The sequence below is a fragment of the Sparus aurata genome, chromosome 3, assembly GCF_900880675.1.
Source record: "Sparus aurata chromosome 3, fSpaAur1.1, whole genome shotgun sequence".
In the NCBI taxonomy this organism is placed as follows: Eukaryota; Metazoa; Chordata; class Actinopteri; order Spariformes; family Sparidae; genus Sparus; species Sparus aurata.
This window is the reverse complement of record NC_044189.1, coordinates 10,870,094-10,886,850: the sequence shown is the minus strand read 5'-3', so window position 1 is coordinate 10,886,850 and position 16,757 is coordinate 10,870,094. Positions and strand designations below refer to the sequence as shown.

Genomic DNA, 16,757 nt, shown 5'->3' with positions numbered 1-16,757 from the left:
ATGTCCATAAATATCTATATCTATTAATTTTATACCAATTGATTTGAGTATTCATAGTGCCATTAGAGATCAGCACAAAGGTTATTCAGTGCTGTGCAGTCACAAGAGAATTATCTGTTTTTGTTTCACGGTTAACAACGTCGCATCTGACTTACAGTAAGACGGCTGCTCTTCCCTCGATAAGTCAGTTTTGTGATCCCCATGGAAACCGTTACACGCTGCCTCTAAAGCTGACAGCCAGACTGGTTTTTGTTGCCTCGAGTGAGAGCGAGACGGGGAGAAGAAGAAGAATGGGAGAAGAAGGAGGGCCGGGGGAAGAAGATGGGATCTGAAGAAACGGGGGAAGCAGAGATGTGACTCCAATCAAATTATTGGCCAATCAAGTCATAACGTGAGTAATTCAAGGCTTACATCGACGGCCCTAATCTGATTGCCCGTGCATTAGGGGCTCAAAGGAGGGCTCTTAGCGGGCATGCTTAGTGGGGGGTCCTGGAGGAAAAGGTGCTTTGATAGAAGACAAGAGGGACTGGTGGAAGAGGATGTGTGTTTATGTGAGTAAACACAAAGAGACAGAGAATCTGTAGGGGTTGTTGAAATGATGCCTCTCTACCTTTTGGAGCAATACTGTGACGGAGAGAGTGCCAGGCTAGAGGTAGTGGGAGGTTTACGTCGCCTCTCTGTTGCCATCTGTTTCAGTGCCATTGTCCAATGGCAACATCTCTCATTTGCCCAATTACAGAGGAGGATTATGATGTGTTTGTTTCCTGCCCATGGGCTCCCTGGCCACATCTGACTCATGTTTTAGGTAGAGAAGTATCATCTGTCCCCTAATGAGTCCTGCCAAGATAGCCTAGTTAAAGTCATATTGTTTTTGCCTCTAATAGTGCTTTTCAACACACATGGTATGCATATAGAATATGATAAGATTGCTCATTAATTTGATGACACATCTGCTTGGACTGTGAAAGAAAATCTGGAGGATTTTCTGATAACCCTTCGCTGTGACATCTATGAGGCCAACAAAAGCTGGTGAAAGCAGCTCACCAGGAGAGCTTACACCTGGAAAAACACGACTACGGGGCCAGCCAGTGAACGGAAGGGGCTCCAACAAAAGGCAAAACCCTCAGAAGGCGTGGGGTTTCCGGCATCTGACACCAGTGTTGAGTGCTAATCGCACTCAGTTTCAGCATCCCGGGGCCTCATCGGGGGGAAAAAACGCCTGGCGTGGTTCCTTGCTGATTTGCATGTGGAGGGTTCCTGAATTAGTGAACCCCCACCCGATTGCATGGACGCATACACATACATATACACTCTAACCTCCCTCTGTGCCCGGGGATCTGCATTGTCGAAACAGCTGCCAAGGGAACAGCTTGTCTCAGAGAGGGAGAGAGAAAGTGAGAGAGGGGAGCGACATGGAGCACTGGGGGGAGGGAAGGTAATCAGCTTTTGGAAAAATACTGCCTCTCCATCCCCTGCCAAGAGTTAGTTTGTGTTGTGGCTTTTTTCTGGGCCAGCGTAGCCCTGGCACCATGGCTCCAGCCACCCACCCCTCTCTCCGTGGTTAATTCAACAATGGGGGGTTTAGGTCATAAACTGACAAAAACAACAGCCAAACAGAGTGGGGTTCTGAAGTGTGTCTGTTTCTGTGTGTGTCTACGTGCGGCTGTGCGCTGCGATTGCTGAGATTTTTTCTCGTTTCAGCCATATGCTTACTTGTGGGTGACAGTCAGGCGTCCGTAAAAAAGGCTTCTTGTTGTGATACTGCAGCAAGTATCCATAAGTGAGCAATCACCCTTTTTTTAGAGCTCTGGCAATCTGCCTCCTCACAATATTGTGGCATGTGTCCCTGTTCTCCCACACACATAGTCTCGGGAAACAAATCTGATTCCATCACAACTGAGTGACTAAAGCCATTGTACCAATACAGGCACCAGTTGAACAAATGTAACAAGCTTATGCATGGCGGATCTACTTTTGACACACGCCACGTGCAGTAAAGCGGGGATGAATAAACAGGAGCGTCCTCCCCTTCCCCTAATAAAGCTTGTCAGCTCAAGAGGAAGTGACAGGTTCAACAGTGTTCCTGGTTAACACAACAACCTATGAATAACCTCATCTCATAAAACATATGGCCCTTCCATCAAGCAGGCTGCAAACAAGGCGGCACGTGTGAATGAAGGTGTCAATCAACGAGGAGGTAATGGCGCTGATGCCTTTCGCGTAGCCTCGTATATCAAACATCTATATTGGCTGAGCAATTAAATATTTAAGAGTCACATTTGTGACTGATCAAAAGATTTCCTTACATTACTATGTATTATTTTATCTATATATAATGGTTTCCTTTTTAATTACTGGCCTTCATCAGGATTAACGGGATCTTAATGAAATGCATAACAAACGATAAGCACTAATTAAACAACAACAAGACGCGACAACATTATTTATTTGATTATTTATATCACCACCTCTACTGCTCAGATTTCCACTGTGGGTTTTATTAGTTATTCTTAGTCCCAGGCATCATAATGTGTGCACTACATATGGAGACTAATGTATACCAAGCGGCTAAACCCTTATGCTTCCATAACGACGGACTATATGCATATCGTCTGCTGCATATTGACGATATATTACAGCCAAGATGTTTTTTCCAGCCTGTAGCCTGGGAACCAGTTAAACATGTTTGACTGAATAATCCAAGAGCCAGTGCTCACCGATGCAACATCAATTAGGCTCAAGTGAAGGGTCGATTAGTCTTCAAAAGGATGGAGAGGAGCTGCACTGCGAGACACGTGAACCCGCTGCCTTTTCTCCGGCTATAGGCGCGGGAAAAGACAGGAAGAGAGAGAGCCCAGGCAGTGGCCAGCACCAGGGAATGCTAGCTGTTTACATGCTGCGGGGATGTATACAAGTGTCCTCTGTCAGACTTTTAATCACTTTTGGAACCTTTCGAGATGCTGTACAGCAGCGGGGGGAATAGCTTTCGCTGTTTTGCTGTTTAGGGAGGCAGGAGAGGAGGGAGAGAGGAAGGAAGAGAGGAAGAGATATATTCAGATGCTCCGCTGGCTACTATTCACCCCTCTCCTTTTCTCCATTTCCCCTCTCTTCCCCTCCTCTCTCCTCTCGTCGCTCTCTACAAAGGTATGTTTAATACATAAGGGGCTAATTGCTATCACAGCTGCAGCTCCATCGTCTGTCTGTCTGGGTTTTTTGTGCTGGGCACTCCATCCCTCTTCTCATACTCTCCAGAAGGAGAAAGGCCACAGCAATGGGCCTCTTCCCTCAGGCCTTACCATCCTTTGTTTAATTCTGTTCTGTACAGTTCGTTGCCTTTCATTCCTAATCATTTCATCTCGCCTTTTTTGTCTCCCACCATAGTGATGCACAAATAGTTTTCACCTCACCCATACTTAATAGCATATTACCAGAATTTAAAGTTTTGGTTTAAGATTGTTTCCATATTTTGGGCTGATGCTGATTGTAGTTACAGCCAACCTAATTTCCAGAATAAATGTTTTATGTTGTGTCTGAAAAAAAAATGTTTTTGTTGCCACAGACATGTCCGTGCGTTGCCCTCAAATCTCCTTAAGATTACAATTGCTCAAATGCAGACTTGAACTGCGATCACAAGCTTGGCACCCTTGTCACATCTAACTTTACCATCATCCTAAGTCAGGTAATAAGCAGGTTCTCAAAATGTAGTACCGTATGACATTTTTGTAGGCGTGTCATCAGGATATGTAGCCATGACACATACAAAATTGAGCCTATCAGTAGTTCACAGTAACGTTTACATTTAAGTCAGAGGAATGGAGCGATATATTGATCAGTAAAGGAGAAAAGATTTGTAATAGGCCCATATCAGACGGCATACACACAGATACAGATATATCTGGGATAGGGCAATATCAGCAAATTGAATCAGTTGGGCAGGCTCTAATTGGTTCACCAAAATAAAAAATTGTGGTGTCTCATTCAAACAACATATGCCCTGATGTGCACCAGCCTCCACGCTTCTGTGAAGTCCTGTCATCAAATTTTCGAATTTCGCCTTCAGAGACTTACTTCCATTCAGCCACCGAGACGATTAATGTGGCGGGACGCTGATGTTGGCCAGTGAGGCAGAGTTGTGATTTGCAACATTAGATCAGTTCTCCCATCAAAACAAATACAATACTTGTGATCCAGGTGTGACACATGCAGGACCGATTTCGGAGTCACAAATGTAAATGCAATTTGTGAGCTACAAACATTAGTAAAAACGTAACACCGCCATCATTTGTGACCTGCATGTAAGCAGCACTCATAAATTGCTGTTGTGAGGCCTGGCTGGCATTCGGAATTGCAATTTTAAAAAGTATTGGATGACGTTGAGGTCAGCGCTCTGTGCAGACCGGTCATGTCCGTCTATATCAAACTGCGAAAACTGTTCCTTTATGGACGTTGCTTTGTGTCAGGGGGTGTTAAGAGACTTCTGACCATACATTGTACCTCCAATTCGCCTGATTGACATGTTATCGCTGGTTATGCTTTCTTTTTTCCTCCCTTGTTTTTTACCGTCCTGCCTGCGCTCACCTCCTCCATATGAAACGCAAGGCAGCCTCTCTCTCTCTCTCTCACTTTCACTCGCTCTCATGCTCTTTCTTCCTCCCGCTGCATTAATGGATGCAAATGGAGGCGTGTGCGGGGGAAAGGAGCTGACATTTATGCCTCTGATTAGAACATGCAGACCCAACGCTTTGTAATTGATTGCAGTCGTGGACAGCACACACTCACCCATACCCTCTCTTAAAGGCCCGTACCGCTTTCTGCATCCTATTAGTGCGTGTATGTATCTCTCTTTAACGCATCCACTTCCAGTCACTCAGTCGGGGCATATGCATGTACACACACACAGGCGATTGCTCATACAGTCACAGAACACACACGTGCGTGTACATAAGCCCACATAGTCTGCCTCACTGCCTCCATTTGAATAAGAAGCTTTTTAATGGTTGCTTGCTTCCACTTCAAGGCAAAGTCATTGTGGCGAGGCAGAGCTAACATGACTGAAGATGGTGATCTGCTTCCTCTGGATCAATGCGCGGGCGTGACCTGTGCACTTGGATAATCCTAGAAACCGAGTCAGGGGTCAGGGTGATGAGGTGATGTTTACGTGGCGGGTCAAAACTTGAACTCCGGGAGGCAAACAGTGGGAAAGACGTAGGAGTCGTGGAGGACAGGGTGGGGAAGATGAGAGGATGGGCAAATATGTGTCTGGGAGGAACAACATGGAGGTTATGTTTGTGAAGTGAGATGGGAAAGCGTTGAAAAAGTGGACTGATGGTTGAAATGTGCTGAGTATTGTGTCCTTGTTTTTTTTGAGTGTGTGCTTTGTGTGTCTGTGAATACATAGTCGAGTGTGAGCTTATTTTCCTGTGGTTGTATTTGCATCCTGCCCACTCGCTCATGTGGATCTTTGCAGGCTTCCTCGCTGTTTGTGGCGCGTCACTTTGTATGTCGACAGTCTGCATATATCCACATCTGTGTGCAGGTGTGTGTGAGGGAGCAGCATGGGAGTGTGGCGAGGTGCTGTACAGTAATTAGCATCATTCTCACCAGGGAGGCGCTGTGTGTGGAGGGCCCATTAAACACATTGCGGGGCAAACACAGAGCCACGGCCCTGTTCTGCTGACTAGCATGCCTCTCTTCCTGTAACAAACACAAACACTAAATCATTTTCGAGTACCACACACAGTAGCCTTGAACACCAACACAAAATGAGTCACGTTCAATCATGTCACTTTGCATAAATTCTAAGAGAAAAACACAGCAAAATAGTTATCGTGAGGCAAAAGGGCACTGATGTACACATAAATAAACAAGACAAAAAGTCTCCTGCAGCATATCAGTATCACACTCTGTGCTGTACAGTTTGAATATATACACACACATATATATATATATGTGTGTGTGTGTATGTGTGTACTTATGTATATATAAAGACTTATTACAATCTTAAACAATAGGTTTAACTGTTCTTATCCACCTATGTTAAGGTAGGCGAGATTAGATCCAGCCTCTTCATCCTTACCCACACACATTCACAGACACACTTAAAGATGCACCATGACACACACACACACACATTCACAGGAGCACACACACAGGGGTTGAGCGGGGGTGTAATATTATGCCGCGTTAGCTGGCATGCAGTGTTTGTGCTAATGAAGCTCTCTGTCCACATAGGCTGATAACTTGCTGATGACTCGATACTTCTGCCAGAGAGGTCTGGAGCACAGTTTGAATACTGAAGCAGGTGTAGCCTGTGGTGGCTGTGTATTATTAGCTGAGGGTGTTCTTTTATTTTTTTTTTCTGTCCTTCTTTTTTGCCTTGAATATAGGGATGGATGAACACAAGCCTGTGTTAGTCAATCCATATCCTTCCCCTCAAAGCTGAAGTGGTTTAGTTGTTATTATACAGTAGCTTGTCAATGAATATAGTTATCAGTCAGACATTTATACCTTTTTGTACAGTTTACTGGTGTTCATCTCATACTTTAGGTCAGTGTAACTGTTGATCATGGTAACATTTAATCCACCACCTTAGGTCAATAGGCAGGGTAACAAAGAAATGAACCTGCTGTGCTACAATCATTTGCTAAATCAGCAAAAAAAAAAAAAGAATGTGTGTATACTTAAAGGGGCTTGTTTAGAAGAAGAAATTCAAATTCTGAATTTTAATATTTACAATATTAATGAGGTATTGATACAACCTCTTTATTTAATTTTCCATCACTGAATAAATAAGCTGTTCTCAGAGAAAAATAAGGTCCCCAGAGCACTGTTTGACACAACAAAGGTGGCAGGGTCCGCCAAATTCAAACAAAGTAATTCTGTCATGAAATTGTGTTGTCCTTTAAGGTCAGTCTGTTCATTTAGTTAATTTGGTCATGAAAACAAAGAGAGTTTGTTTATTTAGTTTGTTTTTATGCAAAAAAAAAAAAAAACACTCAATGAAGATCTTTCTTTTCTGATTAAACTTTCTTCCCCCAAACTAAATGGTGCTATGTTAGACCAAAGTGTTTGAGATGATTCCTGCTAACCTTTTCAATTCCATTATCCAAGATCCTTAGCCATGTAACCACACTAAACCCACAAGTTTATCTTAAATTCTGTGGAAAACCCAAAGTTTCCAACGATTGCTGGAAAGATGCAACCATGAACTAAAATAAATAACACGGAGCATTGAGTTTAGACATTTCACTCAGTTTTAAAGATCTTTGTTTAATTTTACGATAGTTTGGGGGAAAACTAGGGGAACCTTTCTTGCCTTTCTCCAATCCACATTGAGTCAGCATTTCCGATGATCTTAACGACATAGGTGGTTAGTAAAATGTCATGACCAATAGTCATAATCAACTAAATATAAGATGAGACCTGGGTGGATAATTTAAAGCAACCATGATCATTTATCTCTCATGTTAACACATGAAGACATCAACACATACGGTACTATTGTCCTTTTACTTTTATTGATTATTTTTACCATTTACTAATTTTACTATTTATATAGTGTAGCCTGTCAGCCAAAGAGTTTCTAGACACTTCTAAGATACTGGAATTTCCCTTTAAGCCAATTATTCAGTGAAGTGACAGAATGAGAGATATCATTTCCTTTCAGTGAAGTTCAAGTCTCTTTGAACCCATGCTGGCAATTAAGCTTCTGTTTTTGTACTGTAGGTTCGGGCCCAAGTCTGTCTCTTCCTGCAAAAATGGGCCCCACATCACCTTGTTTACTTCCACTTCCTCTACCTGTCATAGCAGACGAGGGCTAGTTGCTGCGCTTGTTTGTTGCACATCTGCTTGTCATCACACCAAGGAGTTGATGCACAAGTTGAGCCTGACCTTACAGAAGCAGTGATTTGTCATTTAGAAGCTCACACACACACACACACACTAACACACACACATCCACGCTTTCTACAAAACATCCAAGAGTACTCACACACCCACATGGGCATACACACACCCCTCCACATCGCCTAGCCAGCGCAGGCAACAGTAATTAGTCAGTGCCCCCAGGACTCTGACAGGCTCTTTGTGACAAGAGGAAAGGGCAGGGTGACATTTTTGGTCAGCGACGCACTGCAGTCATCGCGCTGCATACTTCACAAAATTACCGGAGGGGTTCAGAGTTCAATTCCTCCGGGGCCCAGACTGTGCTGATAGAGCCTTCAACCTTTTTAGACAACACTTTGCGCCTGGATGACATGCTGGTGCTGGTGCTGGTGCTGTGTGTCCTTTGGGACGCCGGCACCTCATCTTCTTTGTTTAGACTTTAACGGCCTTAGAAGACTTGAACGGCTCCTAAGCACCGTCTATAAATGATACATTCTCCACTTGAATGCTCAGAAGCTGATGAACTCTCACAAGGGGCCTCACACTGTGGAGTTTTATCGTGATTTTTATGGAGTATTTCTGTCACGATTTTGCGGACAGGGTGGCCGTATTAGCTTACTGATAGCAGCCCACAGGCTGAAAAGTTGCAAGAGAAAGGGAGATTGGGAGGAAAAGAAGAATCACACAATCACTGATTTAGAAGGAGACAGATGGTGAAGACCTATAAAAAGAGGGCGCTGCAGCCTCTCAATCTTATCTTAATTTTTCTCAGTAAATAAACAGAATCATAATGTTGCTGTTGGCTGGAATTACTGCTCCATGTAAAATACTTCCATCCCCAACCAGACTCTCTCTCTCTCTCTAAGTTCAGAAAGCATAAACACATTAAACCTTGCCACCTTATTGCCCGGACTTTACTGGCCAGCCCCACGCTGCTCCAGCTTGGCTATGACTGCTGTCAGGGTAGATTTATGCTCCTAACAACTTTGATGGATGGGCCAAGATCATGACAAACTGGCTGCGCACTAGCTCCCCGCTCCCATGACCTCATCATTGGTAGGCTGGCAGGGTCTCGACTTTCCTTCATGCCCAAGCAATTATTAGGCGTCTGTGGCCGATGCCATCTTACCGGGCCCTCTGGTGCCACTCTGCTCGCTCAGATTCTTCTTTTTTCTGTCCGTCTACTTTTTGTGTCAATCATTCTCTCTGATCGACAATAAGTGTCAAGGCCACTTTACTGCTTTCTCTCCAAAAGTTGGAAACTTTATGAATAAAGGAAGCTACGCCAGGATTGATGACTACAGCAAATTTGGACCCCGTTGCAGGGAGACACAGGACATTCTCTCACTGCTGTTAGATAATCTTGTATGTATTGTGTAGTAAACTAGGAACCAGATACAAGAGATAACTGACCTGCTGAGTGCTTCCAAGATTCCTCCCAAGATGCACTTCAGCCAGCACACATAACACAGCATGAACACAGTGTAAGTGAGCAGATCATTCAGGTACCACTTAATAGAGGCACATTATATTTGAACAATGTAGATCTGTATTGACATTTAAGAAGCCTTAGCATTTCTTTAGAGCGCTGTGCTCCCAGACATCTTTATAATAAGTTCATTAATTCCGAGGCATTCTTTCAGATTTTCTCTGCACTGTTACCACATCAAGGTCCTTACTGTCACCTCCCTTGGCATTGGACCATCTTTGTAACGCCATGTAACTGCACCTGGACCCCTCTGTAGCAGTGATGTTTTGACCTTGGCCTCCATCTCAGGATTTATAGGTTGTTTTTGATGATCCTTTTATATGTTTCAGAAATCTCTAGTGCACCACTCTTCAAGCAGACTTCTCAAGAGCCCGCCCTCTGCCCCTCCTCTACTTCCTCTGTTTATGCTTATCATTTTCTTTCTTCAATCTCGGTTTCTGCCCTCCTTCGCTAGCTAACCCTTTCATTCCCTCCCTTCCTTCCCCACATCCACTGCCCTCCTGCTTGCCGCATCCTAACAGCTGGGTGCGTGTATCATCCGCTGTCTCAGACAGAGGCATCACATCATATGGCAGGTTGGCAGACTGACCTTGTCCTGCACTTCCTGGGATCCACACTGCCTGCAGCCCAGCTTATCCAGCTAGCGTGGCTGTCTGTGGAAACATCTGGTATTTTAATTACCAAAATGATGTATTTTAATCCCACTAACTCAATCCAACGGGCAAAAGCGTTGATGATTTATGTGCGTGTGTGTGCAGAAATGTTTGCATTTTTTTCCGGCATTTATTTTTAAAATCTCTCATCTGAACGGGAAGTTCTGCTCCGAAAGGATGTGGGACTGAGCCATGCAGAGCAGAACCAACACAGAGGATGTCCTTAAAACTAAATTTGGTCTCTTACTTGAACCTGTGATCTAAACACATACAGATGGACACTAACACAGACGCAAACATGCACACAAACACACTCACTCACTCACACATGTGTCCATGACAGGCTCGGATGTGGAGATTTAAAGCCCGCCTGTCTGTGGTATCTCCCAGTGAAATCTGGCTGTACTACTTAAACTGAACCCAGAGAGAAGTAAACACAGGGAAACCAGATGGTCACTGCTCTCAGCTCTGCCAGTGGCAGCCAGAAAATGATCTGTACAAGCAGGCAGGAATGATTTACACACTGTGTCTGCCTGTCTGTCGGAGATGTGAAGTGCTATATGTCAGGAATGAGGAATATATGGCTGAAGAGTCATGTTTGCCAGAAGTTATGTGGAGATTCAATTTCCAAAAGTGCAGAAAATCAAAAAATAAATCAAAGGTTTTCTTAACACAAGGGACCAACCGCGTGGTGAAGACATTGTTGCTAATTTGTTGTTGTAAAACAATTTTCAGTGAGATTTTTTTTTTATTGACTCTTGCTGTATACTCAAAAAAATAATAATTTACCTGAAGCAATAACTTGAATAATTTAAATGTTCTATCATGATGAGTCAGCTTGAATACATACATTGTTTAATGAAATTAAATGAATGCAGATTTAAACATAAACCCTATGTTTATTCTTTTATTACATATAAAGTTCAGGGGATCTTCCATATAAACACAATGTGTATTTCAGGTGTATTACACATACGAGTAATGCATTTCAAATCAGTTATGTGTCCTTCACGTCTGTCTATTTCATTTATATAAATTGACTCAACATGATATTCAAACTTTGAATTAAATCTTAACCTTTCATTTAACTTTTGTGATGGAATTAGATGAAAAATGTTACTCGAATATTTCAGTTATTTTTTGAGTGTAAGTAATACTTTTCCATGTAATTGCTGTAGCCTGTGGTACCATTCACAGCTTTAATCGAAACCTGCGATGTGAAGATCGTGTTCCATAGGATGTGAATGGCGTTGCCCCTAAAGCAATGGCTGATTTATCCTAGACTCAGCCCTCCTTATACTCTGAGGAGAAATCTTGCCTGGGACCTTGGTTGGTATCGATGTTCAGACCAGATTATCTGCTGTGAGGGGCTTACAGATCCAGTCATTAACCTCACGAAGAGCTCTCTGACTCCTCAGGTCTGATTATAATTTCAAACATGTTCGATATCTGGGAGTTAAAATCTGGATGACCATGTCAATACTTTCTGAGCAGGACCACATGAACCAATGAGAGACACACATCCCCGGAGGAGCTGTCAGTGTTGCCAAGCAATATTCAAGTGTTCTAGCCCTTGAGGCTAATGTTTACCAGCATACATATGACTGTAAACAGATGTGAAAACTGACAGTTAAAATGTTTCCAGTTCTTGCTGAAAGTTAGACAACCCGCATTGACCACATCTTCCGAGTCATTTTTCTGATTCAGACTCATTTAGCCTTCTCCTTTTGTTTTTCTGTCTAACAGCAAAGTTTTAGCATCACTGCAGTAAGCTGGGGCATCAAGTCAGTCACCGTTTCCTCATGGGATCACATGAAGTGGTGATGTCACAGCACGTTTTACTGGGCAATATCTTGTGTACAGTAAACGATACAAAACAATCATTTCTCATTTACTGCAGAACCATGTAAGTTTACGTCCTTTTTCCTGTTTCTGATTTCTACTTGGCCTCATTTTGCTTCACTGTCTCAGTCTTCTACTTGTTGACTTCAGATGGCACCAAGCTCTAAATCTGAGCCCCATTCCCACAGCATTTCACATGCAAAAAAGTGTAAGCTTTCCCTGATCTTGTGTAAGCTTCATCTAAGCCTCACAAAATAGAAAAATTTAAAGATAAGGCTAGGTGAAAAGGCCTCGATCCTCCAGCTGTAGGCCAAAAAGAGATGCACAGTATTTTTGTATTTATTCATTTTTTATTTGAGTTTGTGTCATATTTGATTAACCCATGTTCCTTGGTGTGTCCATCACTATGCTTTGCATTACGCTCCAAGTCACAGTGTGGGGCCTGTTCTTTCAGCCCAGACGCCATTTTGGCTCCTGCAGTGGTCTGTGTTTTTCATCCAAGCGCTCTGTGACAGAGTGTAATCAAATCTTGGTCTCCTCCTACACAGGACGCCAGACATCTCCCTCTGTCAGCCGCAGGAGATTTGTAGGCTCATCATGTTTTGGTCGAGGCAAGTTTTCTATATACCCACTGCCAGAGGGGAGGCGAATTGGATGTGGATGGAAGGAGATGGTGTAGATGGTGGGGAAAACGCATTAAATGCAACCCCCAGCAGTTTTCACAGCCCCCTTGTTTAGTTTGAACAAATCCCATAGTGGTTGGTACCTGCCAGGGTGATATATTTGCTGAATTTCTCCATCAGGGGAATCATCCAATAGCTTTATTTTTTATGTTTCTGATTGCTTTCTTAGATTTTTAACTCCAACTTTTTAATATTCGCCACCAAGCACTGTAATATGAAACATGTCGCTGCTATAGCACTCCACCATCCATTCTTAAATGGAAATAGTGCAGCGTGGACCGGTGGCACCATGGAAAAACACTCAGTTAGGATGTCATTGGGCTGCCAAGCCGGTGGTGGCACAACGGTTGACATTTTGAACGGTGTTGATTGATGGGTATAAAGAGGAAGCAGCAACCATACTGTGATTATGCAGGGCGGAGTTGTGTATGTTTATGTGAACCCACACCAGTTGCGCAAGTACGACTCCATGGCATGCATCTGTTCACGTTACATACTGCCTTTGCGTGTTTCCTTGTGTGGGTGAGTGAGTTTGTGTACGACTGACTGGCTAAGCATCGTAGCGGTTGAGAATACAAACTTGGCCGGCACATCAAAAGCTGTGTGTCATGTTGGAGCGGCTTTACTTGGGGCACCGCTCACTCACTGTACTTCCCAGCATTTCAGCTTGTTTACAGTGGCACATGCCAAGCCTCCCCTCATTTGAAAAAAGCCTTCGGCATGTCGTTAACTCTCTCCCAAAGGGAAACCTCCACTTTTTTCCCTCCTGGGTATAGAGCCTGTCAGAAATACAAAAGGAGAAAATTGCCATTGTGTCGCTTCAGGAGGTACTGTGTCTGATTCTGATACTCTATTTGTTGTTTGTGGTTTTTAGCAGAAAATTGACAAACTTCTAGTGGTTTTCACTTCCCGTTCGCTGACTGTGTATGTGTGCACTGCGAGAAGTGCAGTTGGTGTAGGATGGAGAAAAAACAGGAGCTGAAATAGTCTGAGTTTAAAATCAGAAGTCCTTAAGCATGATAGAGTAAGCATGTGCGTGGCTCGAATAACAGAGAGGTGAGAGTGAAAAACGAAAACAGGGAGGAAGAAAGAACATTATGAGAAGGTAGTTAAGTAAGAGCAAGAGTGTTTAATCCTTTTGGAGGGCCGTGGTGGGTTTCATAGATTTCCCTCCAAGTATCTGCAGATAACATCTCAACAGCCCTGGTAGTGAGACAAGTCCTTCATGGTGGGCTGTGCCCCTGCTGACGTCGGCGCCCTTTCAGACCTGCCCTGTTATCCAGGGCTTTCCAGGAAGCATCCAGGAAGCCAGGGACCATGCTGGGGTCAAACCACCTCTGCTGGCACAGGAACTGTTAGAACAGAGAGCAGAAAAGAAAAAAAGAGAGGCAGGAGAAGTCATTATCTGTGTGGAGGTCCTATCTAGAACTCTCCGGGGGTGGAGAGAAATTGGATGGGTTGGAAGGGAGCTGTGTGTTGCCGGGCTAAACATGTTGGTTTAGAGAACTAAGCCAAACTGCTGACATAAGGCGTTTCTTTTCCTGTTCATTATTTTTCAACTTTTTAATAAACTTTTCTTTTTGTTTTGTCTAGCTCCCATGCAAATGAAACAGTAACCTGAAAAGAAGTTAATGCAAGCCGGGTGGAGCTGTTTATCTTCCTTTAACAGTTTTATATGGAGAAATGTACTTGGATAGACGATACTTGTATAAAAAAATGTTACTTCCCTTTCTCTCTCTCATACACAAATCTGATAACACATACAGTCCCCTATAGTGGTGAGCTTCCTCGGGATGAGAGGGGGGGGGCACCCCTCGTCAGTGTCACAACCTGCAGGGTGATGTTTACAGCGTGGGAGTGAGTGATGATGAGAAGAATGGAGGGAGGCAGCGAGGCAACAGAGAGGTCACACAGCAGCAAAACACAAATACAACAAATGTCTTTACACTTTAGTCAATAAGGAAGAGGAGAATCAGTTCTATTTTAAAACATTGTATCTACAAAATAGTTGAGTTTCTGTTCTTTGTATTACAAAGCAGCTGCAGTCAGAATTATAGTAACAATGGATCACGTACTTGCATGTAAAAGAGGTCGCTCATAGTGAGAAACCCACAGAGAATTCTCATTAATACCTGTTCACCTCAGCTCCACAATGATTTGATTTTGATTCGGTCTCACCACACTCACCGGTGTTGTGTTATGTAGGCCTGGGCAGCTGTTTTTTAGTGAAACATCTGTAAAAATCCATTGTTAACTGCTCGGCACCACATGGCAGCAGGTTAACGAGTAGCTGGAAAAACATAGTGGAACATTCAAGAGCGAAACATCCAGATACAGGAGGGTGAGAATGAAGTGTTGATGGATGGATGGATGGATGGATGGAGACAATCAACTATCTTTCTGCAGAAAGTTGAGTAGTGTTGCTTTAAGTATATTAGTGTCATAGCCACAATAGATTTCTTGTTATCACGGTTGTATACATTTATTTTATGGTTGCTGTTAGATGCTGCTAGACCGTCTCTTTAATAAACGTGCATACCTCCCTTTATTTGCATCAAATATTATAGTTGAAAGGTTAAACACCAACAAATATTGATTAAAAAATGTTATCAGATAACACATGTTGTGAATTTTGGAAATGATCATATCCGTGTCTTTTTTCAATACTCATACATCATATGGCCAGAAACACCACTTCAAAGGATTGATGATGTTGCTTTCTATGTGCTGGATGTGTAAATATGCAACTGTTTGCTTGAAACTTCATATCAACACAAATTGGATGGTACCGGATGTCAGTGTTGTGTTTGCAACTTGTTCCCGCCTCCTACTAGACAATCTGTTATTGCAGGCTCAATATTGAGATTCAGTTTCTCCATATTGTAATCCTGCTTCTGCTATCGCTGTGCCTACAGTATTGCATGACAGTCTGCGCTGAAAGAGCTACCATTCCTCTGCCAGAGGTTTTATCCATGTTTCTATTTAAGTTTTTTTTCTTTCCTTATCCAACCCAGAACTGTAAGAATGCATGAGTGCTGTATGCTGTACAGATTGTGAAGCCCTCTGAGCGTTCAGCCTATCAGTAGGATACTGATACTAAACCTGCCCTAATAAGAGACCGAGAGCATAGGCTGGATTGTAGAAAAACAAGATCAGATCGGTCAGGACCAAGTGGTACAAAGTGGATTAGAACAAAAACAAAACACAGCCACATGGTTTCCTGGTTGCTTTTGTCTTACAGCAGTTGCCTGTTCTGCATCTGTGTCAGATGGTACACAGACAAACGATTCAACAACATCCTGACGGGGAAAAAAAGTCACATTTGTAAGAAGATACAAAGCAAAGAATCTCTTTCATCAATGTAGGCGGTGAAAATTGACTCTTTTTCTCCCCCGCCCCAAATCTAAAAACTTCTCAAAATTAATAAGTCCTCACTGGAATGTTGCCAGTGTTTGTCCTGCTTTACAGTCTGCAATTAAAATTTTTATTTTTTTTTTTCTGGTGGGGGTTTTGTGCCTCATTTTATATTCTTTCTGCATCCACTTTTAATACCTGAACACGCGAACATTAAAATGAAGTTTTTGCAGACCACACACTTTCGCACAAATGCATACATGTGTACTCAGATTGGCATGCATGTTGCACTGTCTCGAGTAATCAGCAACAGCCTCGGTTTATCTCAAACAGCTTCCAGGTGCGCTCAGCTGGCAGACATTCCTGCAGCAAGACACAGAACATACACCAGCACACTCGTGTTCAAACGCTCGCAACACACCGCATGCACGCCCACGTACGAGCGTGCACGTGTCATCCGAGGGACAATAAAAGAGACCTTTCTTCTCCCATAACAAGTCATTTCATCCATTCCACGCTGCTGCCTGTAATCCTCAATGTATCTGACAGACGGATCCTATTGTCGCCGAAAACTCTGAGCCTCTTTCATGGATGCCTAATGATGTTTTATCATGCTCTCAGCATCATGTTCACAATCCCCACGCACGTTTAAAAAAAGCTTAAAAATAAATTAAAAAACACCTCACTTCAGAATACTTGTGTCAGTTAAAGGGGGTGATTGATATGCTGTCTTCCCGACTCCCACCCCTCCCCCTCCGTCTCTCTTCCTCTCTTCTCCTCATCTCTCCCTCTTTTCAAGATCTTACATTTTCACTAAAGTCCCCTTCTCTCTGTTATCATTCCACCAGAGGC

General features: G+C 43.2%; 1 protein-coding gene across 6 annotated transcripts in view; it reads left to right on the top strand.

Annotated features, from left to right (window-relative positions):
- Nucleotides 1-16,757, top strand: part of rbms3 (RNA binding motif, single stranded interacting protein) — a 307,812-nt gene that overhangs the window by 189,046 nt on the left and 102,009 nt on the right. The gene's annotated exons all lie outside the window — the stretch shown is intronic.